This window comes from Chrysochloris asiatica, unplaced genomic scaffold, assembly GCF_000296735.1.
Source record: "Chrysochloris asiatica unplaced genomic scaffold, ChrAsi1.0 scaffold00181, whole genome shotgun sequence".
Lineage (NCBI taxonomy): Eukaryota > Metazoa > Chordata > Mammalia > Afrosoricida > Chrysochloridae > Chrysochloris > Chrysochloris asiatica.
Window position 1 is genome coordinate 4,187,671 of NW_006408699.1, and position 8,540 is coordinate 4,196,210.

Sequence of the window (8,540 nt, forward strand, 5' to 3'; positions counted from 1 at the left end):
ACATAAATTTGAATAATAGTGGTATTAACTGGTCTTCCCTATAGGCGCATGGATATTACCTATCACAGACAGTGTTGTACCTCATGACTGATCTGGATATGTTGTTTTTGATTATGAATGCAATACCATTCCTCTTCAGTTTGTCACTGTCAGATTCAAAATGGCAAATGCCAATGTATTTCAGCTCACTAATGCCTAAGATATCTATGTTCATGTGTTCCATTTCATTTTTGACAACTTCCAATTTTCCCAGATTCATACTTCATACATTCCATGTTCCGATTTTCAGTGGATGTTTAGAGCTATTACTCTTCATTTTGAGTTGTGCCCCATCAGAAAATGAAGGTCCAATGGGCTTTACTCCCACAGGCTTTACTTCATTTGCCTTATCACAGTCAACTCTACTTTGAGGAGACAGCTCTTCCCCAGTCGCATTTTGAGTGCCTTCCAACGTGAAGGGCTCATTTTCCGGCACTATATCTAGCAGTGTTTCTCTGCTATTCATAAGGTTTTCAGTGACTAAATGTTCGGAAGTAGTTCATCACTCCTTTTTTCTAGACTGTCTTCATCTGGAAGCTCATCTGAAATGTGTCCACCATGGGTGACCCTGCCGGTATTTAAAAACTGGTGGCATAGCTTCCAGAATCACAGCAACTCACAAGCCACCACAGTACGACAAACTGATAGACAAGTGGTGGTGGGAAAGATAGTTGTAGCTAAACTATGGGAAGATAACTAAGCCAAATTGACAAAGTACACATTGTCTCCAAAAGGAAAGCATAGTTTGTACAGTGGAAAAACACTTCTAATATTAATGAGTCCCCAGTCCACATGGTTCCCATATTTATAAGTACAAAAATGATCAAATTAGAATCAACCAGTTACAAAATATCACAGTGTCCACATTTTATGAGTATGGGATAACTGTAACATTTTGACTTTAAAATTCCATTATGTTGTTGCTTTTGTAGTTAGGTGCCAGCGAGGTGGTTCCAACTCATAGTTCTTTGTGCAACAGAATGAAACACTACCCAGTCCTACACCATCTTCACAATTGTTATGTTTGAGCCCCACCTTTAAGGACCATTCTGGCTGTATTTCTTCGAACACAGACTTGTTTGTTCTTCTAGCAATTTGTAACGGTTCAGGTTCCGTATCAGGTTCAGGTTCTGTATCAACTTGACTAGGCCAGGATTGCCAGAGGCTTAGCAGTTGAGATGTGCTTATTCTCATGTTGATGAAACCTGATACAAGCATAATTAACTCTATGATGAGTGTCTTCCTTGGGAGTGTGGTCTGCTCCCAATATAGTGGACAAGAAAAAGGGACTCTCTCTCTCTCTTCCACTGGGGATTTGGTACTCTGTAATTGTAAGTCATTTCCTAGATAATAAACTTCTCTTTATATATACACATATATATGTTTCACTGGTTTTGCTTCTCTAGAAAACCCAACCTAAGACATAGTCCATGGTACTTTCAATATTCTTCAACACCACAATTCAAATATATCAACTCTTCTATTATTATGTCTTCTTTATTCATTGTTCAACTTTCACATGCATATGAGGTGACTGAAAATATGTAGCTTGGGTCAGACTCACCTTAGTCCTCAAAGTGACATCTTTGCTTTTTATCACTTCACAGAGGTTTTTGGTAGCAGATTTGCCTAATCCAATATGTGGTTAGGTTTCTGGACTGCTGCTTCCATGAGAATTATTGTGGATCCAAGCAAAATGAAGTCTTTGAAAACTCCAGTTTTTTCTCTGTTTATCATGATGCTATTTATTAGTCTAGTTGTGAGGATTTTAATTTTCTTTACATTGAGGCGCAAACCATATGCAAGAATGTAATCTTTAATCTCTATCAATAAATATTTCAAGTCTGCTTCATTTCCATCAAACAAGATTGTATCATATATATTGCAGATTTTTAATGAGTCTTCTTCCAATCCTGATACCATGTTCTTCTTCATATAACTCAGCTACTTGGATTATTTGCTCAACATACAAGTTGAATAAGTAAGATGAAAGTATACAGTCCTGGAACACACCTTTCCTGATTTTAAACCATTAAGTAGTCCCTTGTTTTGCTCAAAATGCCTCTTGGTCTATGTACAGGTTCCTCATGAATACAATTAAGTATTCTGGATTTTCCATTCTTTTAAATGTTATACATAATTTGTTATGATCTACACAGTTGAATGCCTTTGTATAGTCAATAAAACACAAGTAAACATCTATCTAGAGTTGATGTAAAGTCCTGGTTTGGCACTGTAAGATAAGCAATGGACCGAAAGGTCAGTTTAAGTGCAAGGTCGATGGTTCAAACCCACCAGGTGCTCCTTGGAAACCCTATTAAGGGTCGCTATGAGTCAGATTTGACTCAACGACACTTAACAACAACAGGGTCAATATGAGTTGGAACCAACTCAATGGCATTTAACAACAACAAAAATCTAGTATTCTATTCTGCTTTCAGCCAGGATCTGATGGCAGCAATGATATCCCTAGGTCCACTTCCTCTTCTGATTCTGGCTTGAATTTCTTGTAGTTCTCTGTCAGTGTACTATTGCAACCATTGTTAAATTATCTTCAGCAAATTTTACTTACACATGATATTAATGATATTGCTCAATGATTTCTGTATTTCACTGGGTGACTTTTTGTCACGTCTGAAAAGTGGCTATACTCCGTGACCTGCATACCCGAGTAGGGGCAACAGGATATTAGAAAAAAAGAAAGACACGAGACACAAAATGAAAATAATAAAGTTGGGGTCAGGTGGGACACAACACTCTGATGAAGATACTGTGACTTCAACCTAGGTTCAGCACGTTTATTATATACACAAATCAAAGGAGAGTGCTGGGGGCAGGGAAAAGAGTAACATTTGGTGTATAGATGCAAGCAGTAAGCAGGACTTTTTCAGAAGACTGTAGTTGCTTGGGAAACAGAGATAGGGCAGCTAGATGTTTATGCAGACTAAACTGAAGGCCATGGCTGCATACAAGGAAAGACTTTGCAAATTTCTTGTTCCCTGAGGCAGGCTTTGCAAGTTCCCCAGGAGGTATACTGACCTGGGAGCAGCCTGATTTTCTGGACCATCTCTGCTTCAGTTTGCTGAAGGATTTCAATTTCTATTCCATTATTTCCTGGAACCTTGTTTTTTTGCCAATGTCTTCAGTGTAGTTTGGACTTCTGCCTTCACTACCATTGGTTCTTGATCATATGCTACCTCTCAAAGTGGTTGAACATCAACCAATGATTTTTGGTACAGTGACTGTATTCCTCTCTCTTTTTTTTTTTTTTTTTTTTTGATGTTTCCTGCACCATTTAATATTTTGCTCATATAATCCTTCAATATTGGAACCCAAGGCTTAAATTTTTCCTGTAGTTTTTTCAGCTTGAGAAATGCTGAGCGTATTCTTCCCTTCTGGCTGTTGGGGACTGCAATCACTGAGATGTTGAGGCCCTGTGTCATGGACGAAAATCAAACCCGGTGTCTCCACTCAGAATTGCTAGCCAGGGACCCTGAGGGCCCAAGGAAGTGACCTCCTGACGTCCCGGGTTCACAGGCTTTTACGAACTCACTGCTGGGCTACCTCTGTATAATTTTCTTTGGTCTTATTCTTCATTCTATGCTTCTAACTCCAGTAATTGTAGCTTCTGAGAAAATGGTTTCTTACGTGCCTCTCTAAATGTCTCCACTGTGTTGGCAGTGCGTAGGGTCCTAGGAACAAATGTCTCTGAGGAACAAACTCTGGCCACCTGGCAAGCATGGGAAAACTGTTCTTTATCAAGTTATTCAGTTATGTTTGATATTAACTTAATACATGAGCCCTTGATACCTATGGACAAATATTAAAACAAAAGCCTCTTCTAAAGCCGAGGTTGTAAAAGTTCCAAAGGCAAGTGTGCAAGGGGGCTCTGGTGACAGTCTGCCCAAGGAATTCACTCAAGGTAGATTGGCGAATTCCGGAGTATTGTTCAAGGAATAATAGTGTCAGCCCTTCTAATCGTCCCCAGGTGTCCCTCTTCCTCCTGCAAGCCTTAGCCAGGTAGCTGAAACAGCTTGATTCTCTTCAGACCTTTTGAAATCCTTTTCACCTTTACCCATTCGAGACTAAGAGCTATAGGTATGTTAATTAGCCTTGAGAAACCTTGAGTCGCTGCCTCAGGATTTGAACCTAAAAAGTATTTTATAACAATTTGCTTGAATTTCTGGAAAATTAAGGATGTTAGATTATTAAGACAATTTGCGATATATGTTTTAGAATTTGTTCCTGTAAATCATGGTGTCCTGTTTTGAACTATTAATCACATTTCACTTCTGTACCCTGTCTTAATAATTCCCTTCTTCCTTTGAGTAAAATCCCTACCTGAAATAATAGAAGGGTGCAGGTTGAACCCTGTGTGCATTACTGCCTGCAGGGGCCATGATGCCTGCAGTCCAGGGTCTGCCCGCCAGTCTTGCATCCACTCTAGTTTCAGGGTGTCCCTTTGTCTTTCTCGTCGGGTCTTTGTGTGTATTCTTTCTCTATCTCTGTTGCCGCCAGATCTCCCTACTTTGTGAACCGAACTCCCCTGTCGAGGCAGGTTCCGGACACTAACTTCAGGTCTTTGTACAATACATTATAATACTAAACTGTCTTCTTAAGCTGCCCTTTGAAATTTTCTGTTCAGTTCTTTGACTGCCTAATTTATTACATTTGTTTTAACTTAATTTTAAAGAGCAAGTTTCAGAATCTCTTATGATATCCATTTTGATATTTTCTTTCTTTCCTGTCTTTTAAATGATCTTTTGTTTTCTTCGTCTATGAAGTTCTTGATGTCATCCCATAAATCTCCTGGTCTTTGGTCACTAGTGTCTAATTCATCAAATCTATTCTTGAGATGTTCTCTAAATTCAGGTGGAATATATTCAAGATCGTATTTTGACTATTATGGACTTGCAGTTTCAGTCTGAACTTGCATATGAGCAATTGATGTCAGCTTTACTTCCATCAAACAAGATTTTCACAGTCTGCCCCTGGCCTTGTTTTGGCTGATGATACTGAGCTTCTTTATCATCTCTTCCCACAGATGTAGTCAATTTGATTCCTGTGTATCCCATCTGATGAGGTCCATTATGTTGATGAAAAAAGGTCTTTGCAATGAAGAAGTCATTGGTCTTGCAAAATTCTTTCATGTGATTGCCAGCATTCTTTCTATTATCAAGGCCATATATTCCAACTACCAATCGAACATTCCTCTTTGTTTCCAGTTTTCACATTCTAATCACTGGTAATTATCAATGAAGCTCAATTGCATGCTTGATCAATTTAAGACTGAAAAAGTTGGTAGAATTCTTCAATTTCATCATCATTGGCTTTAGTAGTTGGTGTGTAAATTTGAATATCAACTGGTCTTCTTTGTAGGTGTATAAATGTTTTCTTATTACAGACAACATTGCATTTCAAGATAGATTTTGAGATGTTCTTTTTGATGATGAATTGGATGCCATTCCTCTTCAGTTTGTTATTCTCAGCATAGTAAAGTATATGATTGTCTGATTCAAAATAGCCAATACCTGCCCATTTCAGTTCACTAGTACCCAGGATATCAATCTTTATGTGTTCCATTTCATTTTTGATGACTCCTTTTTCTAGTTTCATATTTTCTACATTCAACATTCTGGTTATGAGTGGATGTTTACAGCTGTCTCTTCTCATTTTGAGTTGTAGCCACATCTGCTAATGAAGGTCCTGAAAGTTTTGCTCCATCTACATCATCAAGGCCAGCTCTAGTTTGAGGAGGCAACTCTTCCCAGTCATCTTTTGTGTGCCTTCCAACCTGAGAAGCTCATCTTCTTACACTGTATCAGATAATGTTCTGTGGCTGTTTATAAGGTTTTCAGTGGCTAATACTTTCAAAGTGATCTGCCTCTCCTTCTTCCTACTCTGTCTTAGTCTAGAAGTGCTGCTGAAACCTGTCCATTATGGGTGACCCTGCTGGTGTTTAAAATGCCAGTTGCATAGCTTCCAATATCACAGTAACACACAAATCATTGTAGCATGACAAATTGACAAACAAGTGGCAGAAAATTCCCAATATAAATGTTTTCATTTGTTGAAAATTTTTTTCTTCCCTTTTTTATGAATTAAAAAAATATATGATACAGCATTTGCCAATTCCACATTTTTCACATGTACAATTTAGTGATAACAATTGTTAGATTTGATTTTTGTAACCAATGGTTACAAGGAAATAAATGTTTAGGAGAATTAGTTGAAACACTGAATGCTTTCCTGGGTTTGACAGAGTATCTAGAACACAGGGTTTTACTCTGTGGACCACAAAGTATCCCATGCCATTTAAAAAGGTGATTTATCCCAGTAACAATTCCACTAATAGTTTCACACTTTCTGCTTTTTAATGCTTATTACAGATTTTCCCCTTAGCTCCATTAAACTTTAATCTCAGCTGTTTTCTGGCACATTAACAATATGGCAGACCATCATAGGAAGGCTGGTCACAGACTTAATGTTATTCAAAATATAATTTGGCCAGTGAATTTGATGGATTGGAAATCTGGAACACAAGCTCATTTTACACAGAAGAGTTCATTGGGATGTGGAATCTCAAGTTGATGGCCTTGTAAGTCTGTATTCCTCTTCACAATTAGAGGTTCAGGGAAGCATTAGGCTGAGAGCCTCCAAAGAAGAATCCTTGATGTTTTCTCAGGGAATTCACATAATATGAGTAGCATATTGGAGAGTTTCAGCCTCTACACCTGTTTTCTCCCAAGCTAACACTGGGTTGATAGGCACTGAGAGGTAGTGATTCCATTAGCTATGCTTGGGGCTGGCTCAGGGCTGAACCAAAGCCACTCCCTCTCTGCATTCTTTCTTCACACCCTCTTTTGTCTTTTAAACATTCCCTCCCTTGGTGCTGAGAGTCCTCATTAAGCCCATGGTTGCTCAAGGTCACTCAATGTTGTTTGTACCTTAGTCATCCTTGATTAGCCAGTGTCTTAAGCTTTAAACTTTTCATTTTCTCTACGTCTATAAAAATGTACCAGCCCAGTGTCCCTCAGAGACCATCCCTTAGATAATGACACAGTAGCTGCTAATGTATCCAAAGAGATCAGTCAACAAGAACATCTTTAATGATAGCAATTTCAGTACTTGAGCTTTCTGATGGGAAGATAATTTGGGCAACTTTTTAGTGGTGTCCACTGGTCACCTACTCCACCTACACGTAGAGTAAATCACAGGTATAAACTTCAATTGGGTTAATAATTAATATGACTGATGGTTAATGATTGCTAAATTCATGCTCTTCAGTGCTTTGCATCAGTTAGATATTTAATGAATGCTTATCAGCTAAAGTAGTCTTTAAATAGTTTTTGCCCAGAGTTTTTACACTCTAAATTAGAGAGGCAAGAGGGACACAATAGTCCAGAAAAGCATGAGCTCCAGAGGAGGAGTAATTACAGATGGCAAGGCTTGCTGTGTGATCAGAATCTCTAGCCAGGACTTCTGACCCTCTGTGCCAGGTCTGCTCGTCCTTCTGAGCCTGTGGCAAGATTTGGAAAAGGAGATAAGTCATTGTTGGAGTCTGTTATGGAAAAGGATGGAGAAGGCTGAAGTGCAGGTATGTTGCTGTTGTTATGTGCTGTGGAGTCAGTTCCAACTCATAGCGACCCTATATAGGGTTTCCGAGGCTGTAAATCTTTACAGGAGCAGAAGGCCTCATCTTTCTCCCATGGAACAGCTGGTAGTTTCGAACTGCTGACCTTGCAGTTCACAGCCCTATTCATAACCACTATGCTACCAGAGCTCCTTGAAGTGCAGGTATACGAGACAAAAAATGATCTCAGTGTGGTGCTATGGGTTAATGTGCTTGACTGTAAAGTCTATTTGAACTGCAATGTTGGCAGTTCAAGCTCACCAGTTGCTCCTTAGAAACACTATACAGGGTTGCTATGGGTCAGAACTGACTCAATGGTACTTACCAACAACAACAACAGCCCAACCAGTGCCTGGAAGTGTTCCAGGCCATTCACAGGAGGGAATTCTAGAGGGCCCAAGATCTCTCAAACTCTTTTCACAGCACTTGCCCAGGTCTCAGTTTTATAAGGTGCAGGTCCTAGAAATTCTGGGACACTTTTCCTGCATCACATACTATCGGTAGGGCATGTTTCATGACTGATATGTATGTGTCACTTTGAATTAAGTGCAGTTTTTTTCCCTTTCTTATGAACACAATTAAATGTTCTGTAATTTCCATTCTTTGAAATGTTTTCCATAATTTGATCATTTTGAACTATCATCTGAGGGCGGAGACTTAGTCTTGATCCGATAGGGTATCAAGGTATCATGGTCTCACACACAGTACGAAGAATGGTGATGACTAGTGATGCTTCGCTAATTGCTTTGACCACACAGTATAACAGAAAAAGAAGTAGACTTAGTATGAGGAGATTTTGAAGTGAATCTTTTCTTACTTTTTCTGTTTTGTTTTTTTAATCGCAACGTTGTTGAGATATATCTTACAT